Source organism: Papaver somniferum, chromosome 6, assembly GCF_003573695.1.
Source record: "Papaver somniferum cultivar HN1 chromosome 6, ASM357369v1, whole genome shotgun sequence".
Classification (NCBI taxonomy): domain Eukaryota; kingdom Viridiplantae; phylum Streptophyta; class Magnoliopsida; order Ranunculales; family Papaveraceae; genus Papaver; species Papaver somniferum.
Genome location: NC_039363.1, coordinates 94,249,013 through 94,270,919, shown reverse-complemented (window position 1 = coordinate 94,270,919; position 21,907 = coordinate 94,249,013).

Genomic DNA, 21,907 nt, shown 5'->3' with positions numbered 1-21,907 from the left:
CCGAATGACATGAACCTAAATAACCATGCTTTCAGCATTTCTCCGCGAGATGAAACTGGTTGTGATCCCATGATACCTAGCATACATCCTCGACGAGAAACTGCTGGTCATGTAGGCTTTTTAGATGTGTAAAAATGCCCCCATGAACTTATGACCCAGAGCGGAGACATACATGTCTCCTGTAAGCACGGTCATCCTATTTGAGATCAAGGACTGATTCCTAGTAAATCATTGGAAGATATACTGGTCATATATACTCTAAGCTTTGACTCGACTTACTGAGGCTTCAATAATTCATAGGACATCCCTGCGAGATAAGTTGGTTATTCTGCCTCCGAGCCTTTTCAACATACTCTTAGAACATCCTTTCCAGACACACTGGTTATGTCAGCCCCATTATACGTACACAATTGACTCCTAGCACATCTCTACAAGATACGTTGGTCAAAGAAAAGTGAGCCAAGGTCTCGCAGAGATATTATTAGGCGTGCAATCCTTCATTTCTCTCCCGAATATTTCCCAGATGACTTCGGAGAGAGTCAATCGCACGAGACAAATCTTAGACGGCTCTCAGTCGTGTCAGTCAAATCTATGACGACTTCAATCGTGTCGGCCAAATCTCTGACAAACTCATTCGCGTCAGCCAAACCTGGACGGCATCATCCGATCTGAGCTAGATCGTCTAAAGAGTCTTATACAGGCATAAAACTCAAACACAAGCCTCACTTCATGCCTCTTTCTTAGCGTCTCAAATATATTCATGGCTAGTAAAATTGGGCATGAACTATACATGTCTATCCAAAAAAGTGGATATGCTCCCTTGAGCTCCGCATACTTAATAAAAGGACCCACAAGCAATAAGATGGTATCTATGTGACATATGTGACTGCCAATAGAGAGAGAGAGAGAAAGAGAGAGAGCTTGACCTCAGCTTCTCTCACACTCTACACATGATTTCCGAGGAATTCCATGTATTTTCACGTGACTCATCCAAGTCATTCTCACATATAAGAGAATATATCTCTATCTTGGTCAACTCAGCTAACAAGAATATTTTTCTCTCTCAACAGATCATCACAAAGGCTGACTTAGCTTCCCACAAATGGGGGGATATCAATTAGGGTTTTGGTATGGCGGTTTACGGCACGTGTGAGAAATACCCGGCCTATTTCTCACTGAAGAAGAGAGTAAATGCGGTGGAATAAAGAGATAAACTCAGCGTACTTTATCTCTATCCATTCCTGAATAGACGGGAAAAGTGCCCCGCACGGCAAGAAATCCCTATCTTCACCAACCTGATATTAGAGAATTCAGCTATAAATAGGTCCTCTATTTCTCCAAGCTAACACACAACTTTCTCATAATATATCAAAGTGATAACTTATTCTATGATCTCTATCTTCATCTGCCTCCCTCCCTAAGACCGGCCCTAAGCCTCGTTCTCTATGACTGAAGCAACCTTTGAACAACTAACTGTGCAAGACTTAAGCGAAGACTGTTCGTGCTCGACCTTCCGTAACTCACTTTCATAAACCATAGAATCTCACTTTTAGCCTCTCACAGATTTTAGGTAACTGCATTGAGTTGGTGAATTGGCAAGTTTTTATTGTAACCATCAAGTTTGGTTTCAACATGTTACAATATTTTTGCTGGTGTTGGAGAAACAATAAGTTTATGTTGAAACCAAATTTGGTTTTAACTGATTTTTGGCTTAGTTGTTGTTGAAACCAACACAGTTGGTGGTGAAGTAAGTTTATGTTGAAACAAACCTGTCCGAAAGAAGAAGAAAACATATCTGACACAGAGTTAATACAGAAGCTATGGTGGTGGCTGCGGAGGTAGTGCTTATGATGCTGCTCATGATGACACTGGTGGTGTTGCCAGTAACCTTGGTTCCATTGGTTTTGGTGGTTGTAGAAGAGGTAGTGGTGATGGTGGTTGTTAAGGTGTGCTAGAAATGGTGCTGGTAATGTTGGTGGAGAAAGAGAGAATCAAAGAGAAACTTGGTTTTAATTATAGAAGAACGTTGTAACTCCTTGATTGGGATGAGTTAATTTAGTAGTTTTTTAGTTAAATTACTGAGAGGGATAGCTTAGAAAAATTATAAAAAGGGTATTTGTGGTTCTTTTTTATTGTTGCGGGTTTTTGCAGACGAATATATACAGGTTCGGGGTCTGCGTAATTTTTTAAAAACCATTATATATTAAATGCATGATCTTTGCACGTTTTTCATTAAATGGGGATGCTCCACAAGATATAACCATTTTACAGCATGATATGATGAATCTTGTGAACCCTTTGTGAAGGCTCTGTCAGAGATAGTCAGTGTTAATTTTGAGATTTATGAAAAGAAGAGGGTACCAAGTAAACCATAATTTTTTTGTTTTGAAAACATGTCTAGACAAAAACTAATACAATTGCAAGTAGATATTGTTGATACATGAAAAATAATCCCCCTTAACCAGATTAAGGTGCCCCAAAGAGGGGAAAGACCACACATAGAACATGGGAACTTGGGGACTAAGGCCCAAGTCCACCGAAGAAGTATCCATGAGGTGGAAGGGACAATGAAGGAATTAACAAGGAAGAAGGAGGTTATATTAGGGAATGGATGGCATTAGTAGTAATTAAGGATGCTTAGGACACATGGAAAGATGTCATAAAAAGAAGGGGATTTTGGAAAGTCTATATAAGGAAGGACAAGGTACAATGGAAAGACAACTCTCTCTCATACTATTCTAAGAAAAGTGAGGTCATCTTGGTACACTAGGACGGATAAAACCTAACGAGAATTCCGGTATTAACATTTGGAGACCACACCCGGAGGCTCGTGCCTAGTCTATCATGATGCACCCGAGTGGTACTAGCCCAAACGCGACTAGCGGTCAGTTGAATATTCTGCCCCCTAATCTAGAAGGGGAGCGGATAGGGATAGTGACGGACCCAATCACAAGCGAGAAGATCTGAAGCGACACAAGAGAAGGATAATCAACTAGAGGGCGGAAGCACGTCACTCGCGAAATCTACTTTGAAGGAAATGCAGAAAGAGTTGGAGGAACACATCCGCAGGGAGAGAAAGTTGAGAAGGTTACTGAAATAAGCTAGCAACGAGCAAAGCGCCAAGGAGGACCTAGAGAACGCCGAGGATAAAGGATAGGATCATGGTATGATGACGCAGGAGGCGATGGACAAATTTTTCGAAACGAACTACAAAGTGGTAAAACAGAACAATTATGATTTTATGGCAAGCCCGTACACCCCTGAGGTCATGGACTATCAATATCCAGAAGATTATACTTCACCAAAGTTCAAAGTGTACGATGGACAAGGGAACGCGCGAGAACATCTTAGACGATTCGTCGCTTCTATGAACGATCGAGCCTCTGATGGGAAATTATGCCTAAGAGAGTTCCCGAAGTCGTTGATTGAGACGGCCTTCTCTTGGTATGATAACCTAAAGCCCGGAAGCGTCAGATCGTGGACGGACCTGTCCACACACTTCCTCAGAAAGTTTTACTCTGCAAAAAGGAAAGTCACGATCATCGACTTGAGTAAATGTAACCAGCGGTTAGGGGAAGACATAGGGAAGTATATCACTCGGTTTTGTCATTTCGCGCTGGATTTCCATGAGGAAGTTAAAGAAGATGCACTGGTGGAGATCTGCGTACGCGGAATGATACCATGTTTCAAGAAAATCCTAGTGAACTTATGATTCCCAACCTTCGTTGAGCTGGAAGAAGCGGCAGCAAGAATCGCCGACTATGTTGAAGAGAGCAACTCGGATTATGTCTGGCGTAACACAGTCAACAATGTCTTAACAACACCAAGAAACACCCATGCAAAAAACAACCAAGATGGCTGGTGCGCGCAAACAAATCAGTCATACAGGGATCAACCGCTTCCTCCCCCATTTCCTTGTAGTAAAGAGCGGATCATCGGGCTCCTAGAAAAGTGGGTGGCGAACAAAGAAATTCAGTTTCCTCCAACAAGGGAGGACCCCAACGATATGCAGAAGAGCAATGCCAGGTACTTTCACTTCCATCGTAGAGTACAACATCCCACGGTCGACTGTTATAACCTAAGAAGAATGTTTCAGAAAAAAACTGTAAGTGGGAGAAATCGAAATGGGAGATTCCGAAGGAGAAAAAGCAACTCAAAATCAGGTAATGATGCTTTCTCATGACCCAGCGGAGACGAATGGAAACCCTGGGAGGAAAAGGATGAAGAAGCATGCGAGATCGCCATGGAGGGCCGCCCGTTTACAAATACAGACGGCGTGGCTAGCAAATTCGCGGGCACGGTGTTGGCTCAACAGTTTTTTTTCGACTCGCTAGGTTTTAGCGAAGATCAAAGCAGGGAAGCGTCCAAAGCTATAGCAGCGATTGCGGCGAGAAAGCCCTACGATTCCCTCCCAAAAGAAGTTATCGTATTCACGGACGAGGATATTTGCTACCCGGGAGAGCACCTCAGACCCCTGTATCTGACCGCGCATATCAATAAGATTCCTTTAAAGAGGGCCTTCGTTGATGGGGGCGCATCTCTAAATTTAATATCTACATACACGCTAGACTTTCTCGGAGTACAACAGTCGGCAATCAAAATTCGAATCACAACGGTGAAAGGATTTGGAGGACATACTCAGACGACAATCGGGATCGTCCATTTGGTTATGAATATTTGTTCCATTCGTGGGCTTACCCCTTTTTATGTACTAGAAGACGACACGACGTTCCATGTACTGCTAGGACGAGGGTGGTTACTAAAACATAAAATGGTAGCGTCAACGTACCATCAGTGTGTCAAGACTAACATAGGAGGAAGGAAATTTTGGATACTAGCCACGAGCCACCCCTTTGACCCAGAAGAAGCTTACATGGCAGATGCGGTTTTTTATGATTTGGCTGAGGAGGTGGATGAAATCCCAGGTGAAACTTACCCCGCTACCAAAATGGAGTGAGGAAGAGAAGATGGAGCCAACCAAGTCAGTCTTCAGCCCGTCCAGAATGACGTTCCTAGAGGAAAGAAAGCGGAAACACGAAGATCAACCTAGGTTCCAGAGTTTCTCAAGACCCGATGAGGTCACATGTACCGCTTATAGCAATTAACCGAGGGAGCGTCTACACGCACACAAAACTTTGACACACCTGATGTAGAGGCCCCTCAAACGATCAAAACCTAAGCGAGTTACCATACAATAAAATTGATGATGAAGAATTACGGGAACTACTTAATGCGAGCACACAGTCTATAGAAGAACGGATCCTAAAGACCTCACCATGGATGACGTAGAAGAAATTAACATCGTAACAGAAGATGATAAGCGACCGATCATGATCAGTAAAATCTTGGACGCGGAAGTTTTGGGTCTAGATAGTAGCCTCGTAGCTCATAACCTTGGAGTGTCTCCAGAATTCCAAGTAGAGAGTTCCCGAGGGATACCTCTCTCGAAATAAAGGAAGAAATGGAACACTCGTTGAAATCCAAGTTCATCAAACCTATCCATCACCCAACCTGGTTAGCCAACATCATCCCAGTGGTGAAAAAGAATGCAAAGATCCGATGCTGCGTAGACTATATGGATCTCAATCAGGCCTGTCCCAAAGATGATTTCCCACTACCCAACATCGACTGGAGGCAAGACGCGCTTCTCTTTCATGGATGGGTTTAATGGATTTAACCAAATAAAGATGGCCAAGGAAGATGCAAAGAAGACTGCTTTCCAAACTCCATATGGGAATTTCTACTACGTTGTGATGCCCTTCGAGCTATAAAACGCCGGTGCCACGTACCAGCACGCCATGAAATCCATATTCCACGATCTACTGCATCATACGGTAGAGGTATATATGGACGACATCGTAGTTAAGACCTCAGAGACTGAGAGCCACGAATCTCACCTAAAGATGGTCTTCGAAAAATGTAGGAAGTACCAACTCAAGATGAACCCGCTCAAGTGCGCCCTTTGAGGTAACATCTGGAAAGTTCTTGGGATTCATTGTAACCGCTGAAGGGATTCAGGTGGATCCAAGTAAGGTCGAGGAGATTATGACACCACCAAGTAATGCCAAAGAGCTCCAGGCATTTATAGGACGAATATCTTATATACGGCGCTTTGTGCCCAGTTTGGCTCAGATAATGTCGGTGAGGAGGAAACTCAACAGGTCGCATTTGAAAAACAAAAAAAATGTCTCCTCAGCCCCCAAGTTCTCAAACCACCAATGAAAGGAGTGCCTCTTTATTTATACACGGCGTTCACGAGTTCAGCCATAGGGTCAGTCCTGTCACAAGATATGGGAGGAAAAGAATTATCACCCATCTACTACGTGAGTCGGGTTTTAAGAGACGCAAAATTGAGATACACACGAGTGGAACAAGCATGCCTATCCCTTATCTACGCAACACAGAAACTAAGGCCATATCTTCTGACGCGTAAGACGATCTTTGTATCCACGGCAAACCCCATAGATTACCTCGCCTCTAAGCCTATCCTGACTGGGAGAACAACCCGATGGCTGTTGCAGCTATCATAGTTCGAACTCGATTATCAGCGACCTAAAGGAGTACGAGGGAAAGCGATCGCCGACCTAATGGTTATGTTTTCTGGAGAAGGAGATGGCGAGATTCACGACCGGGTGTTGGGAGAGGTAGCTGCCGCCGATATTACAAGCCTTGGCCCATGTTTTTTTATGGATAGTTATATGATACCTTCGGAGGAGCGGGAGTAGTGTTCGAAGCACCATAAGGAGAATTACTCTCATATTCATTCAAGTTGGACTTCCCCTGCAGTAATAATGTCGCCGAATATGAAGCTTTGATCCTAGGGCTCAGAATGGCGAAGGAGCTTGGATTGGGAGGAGTCAAGATAAAAGGTGACTCGAGGTTGGTAACTAACCAAGTCAACGGGTATTTCCACGTCAAAGAGCCACATTTAGCTCCATATTGAGCAGAGGCTCAAAACCTGATAAGTCAGACAGGGTCGACCCTAGATCATACGGGAAGAGGCAAGAATAAACACGCAGATTCCCTGGCAACACTAGCTAGAAAGATGCAACTAAATGATAAGGAAGAGGGTACAATAACAGTTAGGAGGAAGGAGCTGCCCAGCACATGGAAAGAAGACATGTCCTTCGAAGAGGAAGATGATTGGAGGCGAACTTACATCGACGATCTGACCAAAACGAAAGAGGATCGTGTAATACCTACCCGACACTAGTGGAAAACAGACATTCCGCGACCCTCATGACAGGTCATATATAAGAGTTAAACGACCTGTTATAGGGTTCTATGAATGGATCGTTTATCACTAAGTCTTACAAATGAAGCAACTTACCGTTTGCCATGTCAATGGACTCAACATTCTCTTGCAATTCAACCAACAGATCTAGCAAATCAACAAACCATAAGCAAGTTACTGAAACTGACACAATGATAGCAGAACGAAACCCAAAGCGATAACATTTCATGGTTAAGCTAGTATACCTTCGATGTCTACGGAAGTAACACCTTGTTCTTCCAATACATTCTCAGGAGTCTTCATACCGAGAGTAATCTCTTTCATCTTTTTGACCACATCAACCGCATGAGCCTGTGTAGCTTCCATGAACCATCTCTTATCCTCCTCACTGCAGATTCAACAACTAACAAATTTCAACAACAAAAAACAGATTCATCACTTCTACTAAACTAAACTGAAATTAAAAATTAGCCATGCTTTGAAACCACAATAAAACACAAGTAACATACAAAAAATAGCAAAATCTTTACAAAATAAGTTATATCAAGATAAAACCACATCGATCTGTGAGACCCTATTAATAGATTTAGAAGTCAATACCTTACAGCCTCTGTAGCTAAGATAAAACCCACCAAATTATCTACATATAAATTGATATCCATTGGTAGAAGTCAATATAATCCCTCTGCAAATTAAAAACAAATCCACCATTATCTAAACAACAAAGTCCTTATCCAAAAAATCAAATCCTAAGGTCCCTAACTTAAATAGTGAAATTATAGGAAAAAAAATTGCAAGTCCTAACATCACCTGATACAGTTTGAAGAAAATCAAACACTAATTAAATGGCATCGTTTACAGAAAATCAGACACGACCCAAAGAATTTTGATACGAAATCAAAAGAAAAATGAATAGAAATTTCCACAAACCCAATTTAATGAAACCTTAACAAAACCCCCAAATTAAATCCTTAATTTCATTCCAAATCTAAGCAGAAACCCTAAATTTTATAAAAGAAAATCTGGCTCTAATAACTTCGTTAACAGAAAATTGAATTGAATCAAGTAAAAATGAGGGAGAAATTATACCTGGGGATTTTCAATCAATTTAAATCAAAATATACATGTTCAATTGAATTGAAGACTAGACTCAAATAAATCTAAATCTTCAAAGAGCGGCCCCAGATTCTCAAACCCTAGAAAAGCAAAAGCTGTAGCAGTAATCATTCATAAGATTTTATTTAGATATAGTTAGAGAAACCCTAGAATGAAAACCAAAAAAACTTGGATTCAATTTGTTCCCAGCAGATTTGAGATTTACAACTTGACCAGTGAGTTGAGGGATTTTAGAAGAAGAATCAATAGAAGGGTGGATTTATTAGTTTGGTTGAAACAACATCCAAGGTTTACTTGATTTCTTCCGAGTTTTTTTTTCAGTTTCGCTTTCGTGGTGAGGGTGAAGAAGATGGATAAGAGAGGCGAGGAGGATACCGAGAGAGCAAAATAAGAAAGTTAAATGGTAGAGAGAAAGAGGTATTTATATGCTCTATCAAATAATAAAAAATTATCACATCTAAATCGGTTTTCATGGGTCGGGGGTTCGGTAGCAATTTTAGGGAAAAATAGTAATTATTCAGTGACCTCTATCAATCATCTGGGAATTGTTCCGTGTTTTTATCATATCTGGGACCGCTATTTTTGGTCCATAGTCAATTGACGGTCAATGAGGGTCACGGATGTGGGTTATAAAAACCCCATTTTCCACTAGTACGGACTCTGAAACAATTCATATTGATCCAAGGAGCTCTTTACTATCGAGCAACAGGGGGATCTCTTGCCAGTGCGTAAATAAGAGAGAAGCGGAAAAAAAAATACTCCAGGAGCTACACGCGACAACATGTGGGCAAACTGCAACAGTTCACCTCTACAGAAAGCTTCAGAGGAGAGAATATACTGGCCTAGTATGTCAGCGCAAGAAGCGTCTCTCCAAGACAGTTGCGCTGATCTCCAAGCCCCACCACAACCCGCCGAGGTCTGCACAGTCGACGGGGTATATTGGAGATAACCATATATGGATTTCATACAAAACGGAAACTTACCGAGTGACAGGCAGGCGGCCCTAAAAAAAAAGAAAGTGGCGCGTTTTTTCATACATGAGGGGATCCTCTACCGCAGAAGCTATAGTAACGCTATGTTAAGGTGCTTATCGGACGAGGAGGCCGCTGAAGTAATGACTCGGTCCCACAATACGGAACATCAAGGAATGCGGAAGTGGTTTCTACATCTATATGAAGGCGGGTTCTACTGGCCCACTATGGAAAGCCGATACCGCAGAACATGTGAGAAGATGCCTCAACTTCCAAACACACAGATACCTAATCAGAACACCCCACACCCTGCTACATAGCGTGGTAACACCATGGACGTTCCACAGTAAGGCTTTAGACATTATAGGGAAGATTAAACCGATGTCCTCGAAGCGCCACAAGTACATACTAACCTCCACCGAGTACACCACGAAATGGGTCGAACCGATACCTCTCAAAGACTATGTTCTGACAACTATTGCAGCGTTTATCAAAGAATATATTATTTGCAGGTTTGGCGCGCCCATGATTATCAGGGCGGATAATCCAAAGTCGTTCGTAAACAAGGACGTAATAGATTTGATACGCCAATATAATGTGAGGCTTCAAACTTCAACCCCCTACTATCCTCAAGGAAACGGGTAAGCTGAGGCGAGCAATAAGACACTCATCTGGATCTTGAGCAGGACAGTGGAGGACCACCACAGAGAGTGGCATGAGCAGCTCCCGCTCGTGGTATGGGCATACAAAATCTCGAAACGAAGTTCCACGGGGGGGTCGCCATATTCTCTGGTTATGGATAGGACGCGGTATTGCCGGAAGAGATTTCAATTCCATACGCGAGGGTAGCAATTACTAGTCATACGACACCAAACGAAGTAAGAAGCTTTGCCCATTTAGATACAATAGAAGAGAGGAGAGCCCGGAAGGAACAATTTGCTTAGGCGTACATGAAGCGCACAACAAATTATTATAATCAGAATGTAAAGGAAAGGAGTTCTAGGTAGACGATTTGGTTCTTAAAATCGCTCCTCATGTGCAAAGAATTGCTAGTGCAGGGAAATTCCCGCAAACTAGGAAGGACCTTTCAGAGTAAGGAAGGTAGCAGAAAGCGGGTAGTACAAGCTCGGACGCATGAATGGCATAAAGGTTAAGTCACCGATCAGTGGTAAATGGCTAAAGAAGTTTTATACATAAACATATCATTATAAAAACTCTCGTTTCGAATAAAAGCCAACTTTTGATATATGATTCGTAACATCTACAAAGGTCGCAGGGATGCCAATGACACCCAATCGACTGACAAAAGGCTGCGGGAATGCCAATGGCGCCCGATCGGCTGACAAATTTACTAAAGGTTGCAGGAATGCCAATGGCGCCTGATCGACTGACAAAAGGTTGCGGGAATGCCAATGGCGCCCGATCGACTGACAAAAGGCTGCGAGAATTCCAATGACGCCCGATCGGCTGTCAAATTTACTAAAGGTTGCAGGAATTCCAATGGCGCCTGATCGACTGACAAAAGGTTGCGGGAATGCCAACGGCTCCCGATGGACTGACAAAAGGCTGCGGGAATGCCAATGGCGCCCGATCGTCTGAAAAATTTACTAAAGGTTGCATGAATGCCAATGGCGCCTGATCGACTGACAAAAGGTTGCGGGAATGCCAATTGCGCCCGAGCGACTGACAAAAGGCTGCGGAAATGCCAATGGCGCCCGATCGGCTGACAAATTTACTAAAGGTTGCAGGAATGCTAATGGCGCTTGATCGACTGACAAAAGGTTGCGGGAACGCCAATGGCGCGCGATCGACTGATGAAAGACTGCGGGAATGCCAATGGCGCCCGTTCGATTAACAAATTTATAAAATATTACGGGAATGCTAATGGCGCCCGGTCGACTAATGCAAAGCTATGGGAATGCCAATGGCACCCGACTGGCTGACAAATTTACTAAAAGATGCAGGAGCGCCAACGACATCTGATTAACCAATTGAAAGACCACGGGAATGCCAATGGCACCTGATTAACCAATTTAACATATAAACCCCGCCCTCCCAACCCCCATTGAGAAAACCGAAGGGGGGAGTAGGCGCGTTTAACATACATCCCGCCCTCACAGTTCCCTGTTGAGAAAAAAAGGGAAGAGTATGCGCGTTTAACATATATTCCGCCCTCCCAAGCCCCATTGAGAAAAAAACGAAGGGGGTAGTAGGCGCGTTTAACATACATCCCGACCTCCGGATCCCTATCAAATAAAAAAGAGGAGAGAGTAGGCGCGTTTAACATACATCCCTCCCTCCCAACCCCCATTGGGAACAACAAAGGGGGGAGTAGGCGCGTTTAACATACACCCCTCCCTCCGCGCGTTTAACATACATTTCTCCCTCCCAACCCCCATTGAGAAAAAACTAAGGGGGGAGTAGGCGCGTTTAACATACATCCCGACCTCCGGATCCCCATAAAATAAAAATAAAAAGAGGGGAGAGTATGAGCGTTTAACATACATCCCGTCCTCCCAGTTCCATGTTAAGAAAAACAGAGGGGGAGTAGGCGCGTTTAATATATATTCCGCCCTCCCAACCCCCATTGAGGAAAACGAAGGAGGGAATAGGCGCGTTTAACATACATGTCCCCCTCCCAATCCCCTCTAAAAAAAGGGGGAGGAGGAGAGAGGGTCAATACGCTTTATCACAAGTTCCTACCCAGCGTCCCTGTTAAAAAGGAGGATGTAATAAGCATATCCTTAATTAAACCCTCACAAAGAGAGGGAGAGAAGGAAGGAAGACGGAGTGAAATACACTATATAGAATAAATACTCGAGTACAAAGGAAATCTAAAAAAAAAAAAAACCAATGACAACAAGTCGTCTGTCACCCATTCATCATCTGATAGTAACAAGAGACAATGAGCAATGTATGCATCTACGTACTGCACCATTAAGAGCGCTTCCTGACGCTGATAAATAGCAGTATCCAACGCATAATCGGCTTCATCATCCAATTCAGCGATCTCATTTATTTCGCTGGGAACCTTTGATTTACGAGCAGCGGCTAGCATTTCCTATCGATCATGATAAATCGTCCGCATCTTGTCCACGCGCACCACTCGAGAATCCAATAACATATCTATCTCCCCCCTCAGAAGGAGCAAACGCCTCAATTTACCAGGAATATCAAAGGAGAGAACAAGCAAGAAAACCGCTGCAAGAGTTAAAGTACACCCGTGCAAGTGAGGGAAAGCCCGCTTAGAGATAGACAAACGACATTCATCTATGGCTTGATCTATACTTTCCGTGATAACAACGGACTCTTCAAAGAGATGATCGGCAGCTTGACGGATCTCAACCGTCTCTTCTAATGCACATCGGATTTGGACAACGCGCCTCTTCGCCAGAACCCTTTCAGCCATCTGGAATGTATCGTTTTGATCAGAAAATTGGGATCGTTTTGCATCCCTGTCAATTTCCCTCCGCGCCTTGAGCGCTTCAATCTCCGGTTTTAATAACAAAAGCCTCGCGAGTTGCTCCTCCTTGTATCGAAGGTCAACCGGCGAGGGTATTGGTGCCAACGAAAGAACGTAACCATGAAGAACATATGTCATTTAGAACAAATGAAAGAAGCAGACAACTTGGAGCCCAAAGAAGCCAATATTGCATATTTATAAAGAATCATGAAAGTATGAACAATTACAACGATCACAAAAACCATGGCTGACAAATGGACAACATCGAAGGGGGGCCGTATCTCGAGAAACCACGTCTTTGGAAAATCAGATACCTTCACAATTTCAAACCCTAAAATTCTAGAGAAATACTAAAAAAAAAGAGCGAGAAGCAACAACAAAAAATAAAATAAAAATAATTATTTAGTCTGCCAATAATGAACGGCAGCGAGCAATATCCATGTCCAGAGCCTCCCCAATCAAGCGACAGTCGCTGACTTGTGTGTCGTCCAAGCGCAAATCTTGATCAGCCTCGTGAACTCGCTTAATAATTTCTTGAATGATCTTATCCTCGACCCCAGCCCCTTGGGCAAGTGAAAGGGTGTCTTCATGTTCATCGTATTCTCTACGTGTTTTGTTCCGGTGGAACGAACGAAGAGTCCATAACATTCCCTCTTCCTCCCTTAGAACTAGCAGACGAGATAGTTCGTTCTCAATGTAAGGATGAAGTACAAGCAAAGTGGTCGCTGTCAATACCGAAGTGTAACCGAGGAGTGGCCGCATCACTCGGTTGGAAATCCAGAGGCGACAATCTGAAATAGCCCGGTCTATTGTAGCCACCATCGTCAGGGAATCTGCATACAACTGATTAGCCGCGCCATGTGCGGTAGCGGCATCATTGAGAACGCGTTGAGTCTCTGGTGACACACGACCCGATGGTTCCATGTCTAGCGCGGTTTGATAAGCTTCAGACACCTTCCTAAACTTAGTATTCGCACCATGTCTATTAGTAATTCTCCGCTCCCGTAGCGCTTCGACTTCAGCCTTCACGAGCAGCAGACGGTTCAGTTCATCATGTTTGAACATAACATAAGTTAATGCAGGAATAGGCGCTAAGACTAGCACGTACCCGTGAAGAGAGTCAGCCATGCGAGTCGAGTAGCTCACAAAAGGAAAAGGGACGAAGAAAAAGATCAATAAAATGAGAAGGTACCAGTTGTACATATATATATATATATATGTATATATAAGAGAGATACCATTCACGAGGCAGTAACCAGTGATCTTCTCCATGCGGAATGCGTATGCTGACTCGACCATATAAGTATGACAATAAGGTTATCTTACGACTAACCTCATAGTCAGGGGATTAATGTTGATACATGAAAAAATAATTCCCCTTAACCAGGTTAGGGTGCCCCAAAGAGGGGAAATGCCACACATGGAACATGGGGACTAAGGCCGAAGTTCACCGAAGAAGTATCCATGAGGTCGAAGGGACAATGAAGGAATTAACAAGGAATAAGGAGGTTATATTAGAGAAGGGATGGCATTAGTAGTAATTAAGGAGGTTTAGGACACATGGCAAGATGTCATAAAAAGAAGGGGCTTTTGGAAAGTCTATATAAGGAAGGAAAATGTACAACGGAAAGACAACTCTCTCTCATACTATTCTAAGAAAAGTGAAGTCATCTTGGTACACTAGGACGGGTAGAACCTAACAAGAATTTCTGTATTAACAGATATAAATTAAAGATCATTAAACAATGTGTATATAGAGTTTTTCTCTTTCTATTTTACAACTAATATGTCTAGACAACAAAGTCTGTGGACCTGATTGTGTAAAAGAGTTCTTGGATCTCAAAAATCAATATCCAAGATCGATATAGTCTTATCCAAATCAAGAGGATTCAAATTCTACTCAATCTTTCAAGATCCGATTTCAACAAGAACAAATCTTGTGGTTGATCACAATTAATAAGAACTTAAACTACCTAGATTAAATACGTAATATTTGTGCTATTAATATTATAAAGATAAAATAATATAATGCGAAAAAGAAAAAATACAAGACACCAAAAGTTTTGTTAACGATAAAAACCCTGTGCCAAAAATTGATGTAGTTTTTACAGTGATAAAAAAAAGTGTAGATTTAACTCGTAATGCTAAAACAAAGAAAAATCAATTGAAATTTGATTTCAAGATTTTAGAGAGACTGGGGCTAAGGATTCCACTATTTTTTTCAATTTCAAAGTGATTTAAATTCACTAATTATGATCATGCAATTTTAGATGTTTAATTTGATTCTCAAATATTGCAAAGTAGATTTTTAGAAATAAAAATTATCAACCGAGGATATCAAAACCCTAAGCTAAGCATGTTTATCAATTGAAAACACAATTGTTTAAAAAAATCATAAAATCAATTTTTATCTAGGCAAATAATCATAAATATAATTGCACAAATTAAATAAAATAGGAAATACCACTTTTAATTGGCGAAATAGCTTCCTTCGTCGCCCTAGAGATTGGGTTTAGCTTCTCATATTTTTCACGTGCTCAAAATACATGTTTATCTCTCAAAAGCTGATTGAAAAGAAGAAAAGGTATGAAGCAGTGTGTTTGTAACAGATATAATTGTTAGAGAACCCACTGTTTTAGAGAAACCTAAAGGTGACGGTTTTTCCGTTTTCTTCTTCCTCGTTCTGCAGCTTCTTCTCTGTAGTTTTTCTTTCTCCTTTGTTCTTCTTCCTCGATCTGCAACTTCTTATATGTAGTTTTTATTTCTCCTTTGTTCTTCCTATGCTGATCTCTGCAACTCCTCAAACTTCTCTGCAGCCACCCCCAATTCTTTTAAAAAACAGAATTTGGCTGGAAAATGTTTCAGTCGACTGCAGATTTTGGCTTTGATTTTTAGGCAGGTCTGGGAGATATTCAGCCCAGATATTTATTAGGATGGACTAGTTACGGATAAACAGAGTTAGTAGGGGTGATTGGAATGATTGAATTGCTCCAGATATTCTGTTTGAACTAAACAGGGATTGAAGAAAGTTTTGGAATACTACGAAGATCATGTGATGATATTTGGGAAGATTTTGTGTGAGTTAATCGTGCATATGGATTGGGATGAAGTTGAAGCAACAAGGCAGGGATGAGTGACGTGTTGGAATCAAAAAGAGGGTATGAAATCTTCTTTATATTTGGTAGTTTGTTAAAACAGGAAGGAGTTGGTTCACGGGTTTGTTATGGAAAGCTTTTATTGGTAGAAGATATGTGACAGATGGGAAATAATATATTCCATAGGATTTGACCTCGAGTTTAGAGAGTTTTGGAACAAAAGGAAGGCGCGTAAACAACATACCATGAAAGGAAAGTCAGTGACTTTAGGAGGAAGAAAAAAAGATTTTAATTGGATGATTTCTCGAGATTTAGGGACCTGTTCAGCCTATATAGAGTGATAAGACCTAAAAAGGGGGGGTATCAGGAGTTGGGGGACCGATTGGGATTGGGAGGTCGCAGTGAAGAATAGAAGGAGTTGCAGAGTCGAGTTGATTTCTTCACCAGTGAAGAACAATAATAAGTACAGAAAGACACATAATAACAGTCGCAAGGAACTGTGGTAGTTCAATAGTGCTTATTTTCCTTGTAAAATACCTTCTACGACTACAATATACTTTCAGCGACTAATTGTTGAGAAAGACTTTCTGCAATTGCTATATATTCTTTTTCATTCTTTTCACCTTTGTGAACACTTTTGAGTAATGGAAAAAACTTTTGAGCGTGTTTTTGACATGAGGATCTAAACTCCAACACTGGGCCGACGGAGGAAGATATATTTCATGCGACTGTTATTATGTGTCTTTTTGTACTTATTCTTCTTCGCTGGTGAAGAACTCAACTCGACTCTGCAACTCCTTCTGTTGTTCACTGCGACCTCCCAATCGGTCCCCCAACTTCCGATACCCCCTGTTTAGGTCTTATCACTCTATATATGCTGAACAGGTCCCTAAATCTCGAGAAATCATCCAATTAAAATCTGTTTTTCTTCCTCCTAAAGTCACTGACTTTTCTTTCATTGTATGTTGTTTACGCGTCTTCCTTTTGTTATAAAACTCTCTAAACTCGAGGTCAAATACTAGGAAGATATTATTTCCCATCTCTCTCATATCTTCTACCAATCAAAACTTTCCAGAATAAACCCGTGAACCAACTCCTTCCTGTTTTAACAAACTAACCGAAAAGACGAGGGTACCCAAGTATACCTCAATCTGAAACTTTTCCACCTATAAGTCTTTTCTCCGAAAGTGAATATTATGGACTGAGTCGAGACAATGCAACTAATCGGTTCACACTTCGTGTGATCGTCTATGGATACGAGATCGATACAATACGGCAACAAGATAACTTGCGTGATTGACTATGGATACAAGATCGAGACAATACTACAACGAAGTATGATTACTTGATAATAGGTTCAGACTTAACCAAACACAAGAAGATTGGTATCAAGTAATTAGGAATTAACGTTTGTGTATTTTACTTCTAATTATAATAAAAACAATTATAATTGCGGAAATAAAAAAGTAAAAGACACAACAAGATTTTGTTAACGAGGAAACCGCAAATGCAGAAAAACCATGGGACCTTGTCCAGAATTGAATACTCTCAGGATTAAGCCGCTATACAAAATCTAAACCAACTTCGTATAGTTGAGACCAAGCAACTAAACCTATAGTTCACCTAGTTCCGTCTGTATCCCTGCGCCTCCAACTTGCAATAAGTCACGCACTTGGAACAATTCCTTTGGTTCGTATTCCAAATAGTAAAGGAACAACAAATATGTTCGGTAACAAATCTTTTCAAACAAGTGATATGAGTTTGAGAAAAGGCTCTTACGTTTATCCCAATAATCTCCTTTGTCAAGTTCTTATATCTATATATTTAACTAAATTTTGCAATCAATACTCTAAGTCACAAAGACAATATATTGATGCCGATCTATTCAACTAATCGATCAAGATTATCACAAAGATAAACCGATTATAGTTGGATTCTCATCCGATCAAGTTTTGTGCACACCAAATATTATGAACTCAAACAAGCAATCTTCTTTGTCTTCAAATCTTCTTAGATCTTCAATAAACACATGCACACAATCAACTTGAATCTCTTGTGATCAATCACACACAAAACGGAATCTGTTACTAATGGATTATCACAAGACGTGTTTAGATCTACAAACAGTCTAAAGATCCCCGTCGAACTTCGATCTAGTTTGAGTGAATCTTATATCAGAAGAGAAGATTCTTAAGCATAAACAAACAAGGTGCAATCAAAGTTCAACCACAGTCAGTCAATCAAATCAATCGAAAATTAATAATAAATTGCAATTATCCGGTTTCCCACCAACGGTACTCGTAGAGCTTCCCAATCCCAAAAAAGTCTTTAAAACGAGCGGTCGTAAGAGATTTTGCCGAATTAGGGTACTTTCCTCTCCGAATAGACGACTCCACCAGTAACAACACAACTAGGTAGTTTTGCTGGCTCTGAGTTTGCTCGAAATGCAAACTTCAATATTTATAGACCAAGGAAGTTTGGACACCAAGGAATTTCCAAAACCGAAAATATTCTCAATATATGCAATATATTTCCAAATTCGGTTTTCACAATTCCTGGAAATTCTCTGTCCAAATATTGACCGAAATATCAGTAGAAAATCTCCAATTAGTAAATGCACATTACCAGATTTTATTTTCTAAAGATATGCTTTTTAATTGCTGGAAATTAAAATCATATAAAACTAAAAACCTTAATTAAAAGATTCTCAATTTATTTCGATCCGAGATTCTCCTTTAGTTATTAAGGAATATCTTTGAATAATAAAAGATAAGAATTACTGCACATGTTCAAAGTATGTTGACATATTTACTTTATAGATCCTTTTTCATATTTACAATCTTGGAACCGATTTGCCACACTTCCAAACGAGTTTAGAATTGGTTCATCTGATTTCCAAGAACTATGTGATTGATCAAAAATATTCAATCACCATTCATGGGTTTAACGGTTCTACCAAAAAAAGTTTCGGTTCTACCTCCAAGTGGCTACTAGGATCGGTCACATTAGTTTCCAAAACATTGTTAACTATGTACCAGGATCGGTTACCACTTATTTATGGTACTTACTTGTGATCGGTTGCACAAGTTATAGGATCGGTTACAACAATTACTAAAACTTGTTAACCTACTACAAGGATCTATTAAACATCTTGTGATTAGTCCCAACCAAGTTCTAGGATCGGTTACCCAATGACTAGGAATGGTCACACCAATTACAAATATCTATCATACCATCTGAGGTGATTACTTAGGATCAGTTTCACTAATAAAAGTCATACCAATACAAAAGTAGAGCATTGTGAATATTTTTACCAAGATACATAAACAAGTTATGAGCAGTTATACTAAACACACATATTGATAATCCAAAGATTTGCAATGACTAACAATAGCAATAAGCCTAGCGATTTCCCTTTCGATTCATAAAACAAGTTTATGAATTGTACTTCCTTTAAACGAATGTAAAATATTGTTTCCTGGGATGAAATCTTCACCCATACCCATACACATAACCACAATAAAATTCATATGATTATGTCGATGTCTTATATACGAAGTTCAAAAGATAGACGTTATACTTCGTATTGTAATTCCTTAATACTATGTCTAACTAGAGTATAATCATTCACAGCTTTGCAGTTATGTTTTAAATATGCAGGATCTCGTTAGTAATGAAACAGTTCAAGTCAAATATTACTAACCTCAAGTGGAAGGATGATGTCTTCGTTGTAGCTCTTTACTTCTTCACATTCTTCAAGTCTTCATGTAATACTTGTAAGTCTCATATCCTAGTAACTTTCTAGCTAACCTATACGAGGTTGACTCTAGTAAATAATCAATCGACTCTTTAAATGAGTTTTGATTCACTAAAATATGACAACCAAACTTGACATACCAACGCTTGGTGGGTTCAACCAAGCAATGCTCTAACACTACCAAATATAAAGAAGACTTTATGCCCTATTTTTGATTAAAACACGTCACTCATCCTGCCTTTTCGCTTCAAGTTCATCCCAATCCATATGCACGATTAACTCACATAAAATCTTCCTAAATATCATCACATGATCTTCGTAGTATTCCAAAACTTTCTTCAACCCATGTTTAGTTCAAACCGAATATCTGTCCCAATTTAACAATCCAATAACCTCTGCTAACTCTGTTTAGCCGTAACTAGTCCATCACAATCAATATCTGGGCTTGTATCTCTCCCAGACCTGTCTAAAAACTGAAGCAAAAATTTGCAATCGACTTTCCCGCCAAATTCTGTTTTTTGAAAGGAAAGGGATGGAGTTCCTTTATCCAATATTCAGGCGCCTATAACACTTGGGTGCCCTGAGATGCCCTTAGTAACTCGTGGGGTGCCTTTATCAATTTATTTGGGGGTGCGAATAACATTTTTTCGTGGTGCCCTTAGTAATTCCTTCCGGGGCAACTTCCACTTTTCGAGCCAATTTCTCCGCACATGTTTATTTCTCCAAAAATACCGATATAGACATAAAATACCAAAATAAGTACAAAAATGACAATATGGAAAATCGAGATCAAAATAGACACATAAAGGCGTCTATCAACACCAGACTGCATTAAGCATCTACACACACTATCCCACTATCAATCTTCAGACTGGCATGTGGTTGAGACTGATTTAACCCTCCAGGCTAATCAGCTGCAGTCGTGCTCTTTACGTCTCTTGAACCTCGCAAGGCTCTACACAATTTAGTCCCTTAGCTGACGTCCTTTACAGCATAAGAGTTATTTCAACCTATATGAAGACTTCTGATACCAATTTTACTCTAACATATAAGCCTATCTGATTTCCCTTTAGATCATTTAGATCAAGGATTTAAAATCTATTTGCAATAAACAAATCTAACAAACCTGACGAATCTGGAACACTTACACTCAGTTACCTATGAAGCCTGGATTAAGAAGCACATCTCAAGAAAAATCTAAACCGATCAACGAAGAAGAGTTTTAGATATCTATCTTGAGGATTCACAAAGGTTGAGACGAAATTAACCTTGCGATTTCTATCTATCTAGTTACTATTCATTGATTGACGAAAACCTCCACGATCAATAAGAATAAGATCCGGATACATGAACTATCAAGGTACAGATAGTCATACCTGACTTCACGAATCCCTAAGTGAAATCATCATGAGTTGGAGGACACCTCATGGCTACATTGGACAACTCATATGACATTTTAGGTTAAAGGACATGTCATACTTAGACTCAACCTTATGTAGCATTAACTTTAAGCTAGTCTTTAGTGCATGATTACTACCAAAAACATGCCTTAATGCGGATTAAGACTAATCCGGGTCTTTCAGTCGTAAACCTAATTATATTTCTCACATTGTAGATGGTGGATTTTCGACAAGGGCTAAAATCGTAAACCCATAATTATATATGCTCCTGATCTAGCAATCAGACGAGTATTGAGGCTCATGTCTCTTATGCCACGAGAATCTCTGACTGAGAATACTGTCTCTCAGAGTATATGTATATGTGTAGTCTCTCAGCTGAGGCAACGACATATCTCATGAATACTGAGCAATTTCAGTGATCACTTCCATATAGAGTCGCAAGATTAGACAGATCCTAGACAGCTTGCGTGCTAGTATAGAGAAGTACCGTCTTCAGGATGTAACAATGATTTCCCTGACTGTATAGAAGAAATATGACGCTTCAACAAGCTCATATCACTCAACTCCTGAATAATTAATTCTCCTAGATGATCGTACTATTATAGAGCCATCAATTAATTATTCCTAAATCATTAGATTAATTCACTGAATCCTTGAAAAATATTCAATGTTTTTCATAATATCTCGTTAATTCAATTCATGATTTTCTCAACAGAGCTCCATGGGTTAGTAATAAATATTCAGCGTACGGGCATCTGAGCTACCTTCGAGTAAGCCCCGACCCAAATGATACAAGTTTACTCAACAATATGCACTAACGAGCACCTGAATGCACGAACGAGCCTCTCAAAACACGACGGGATAATGAACC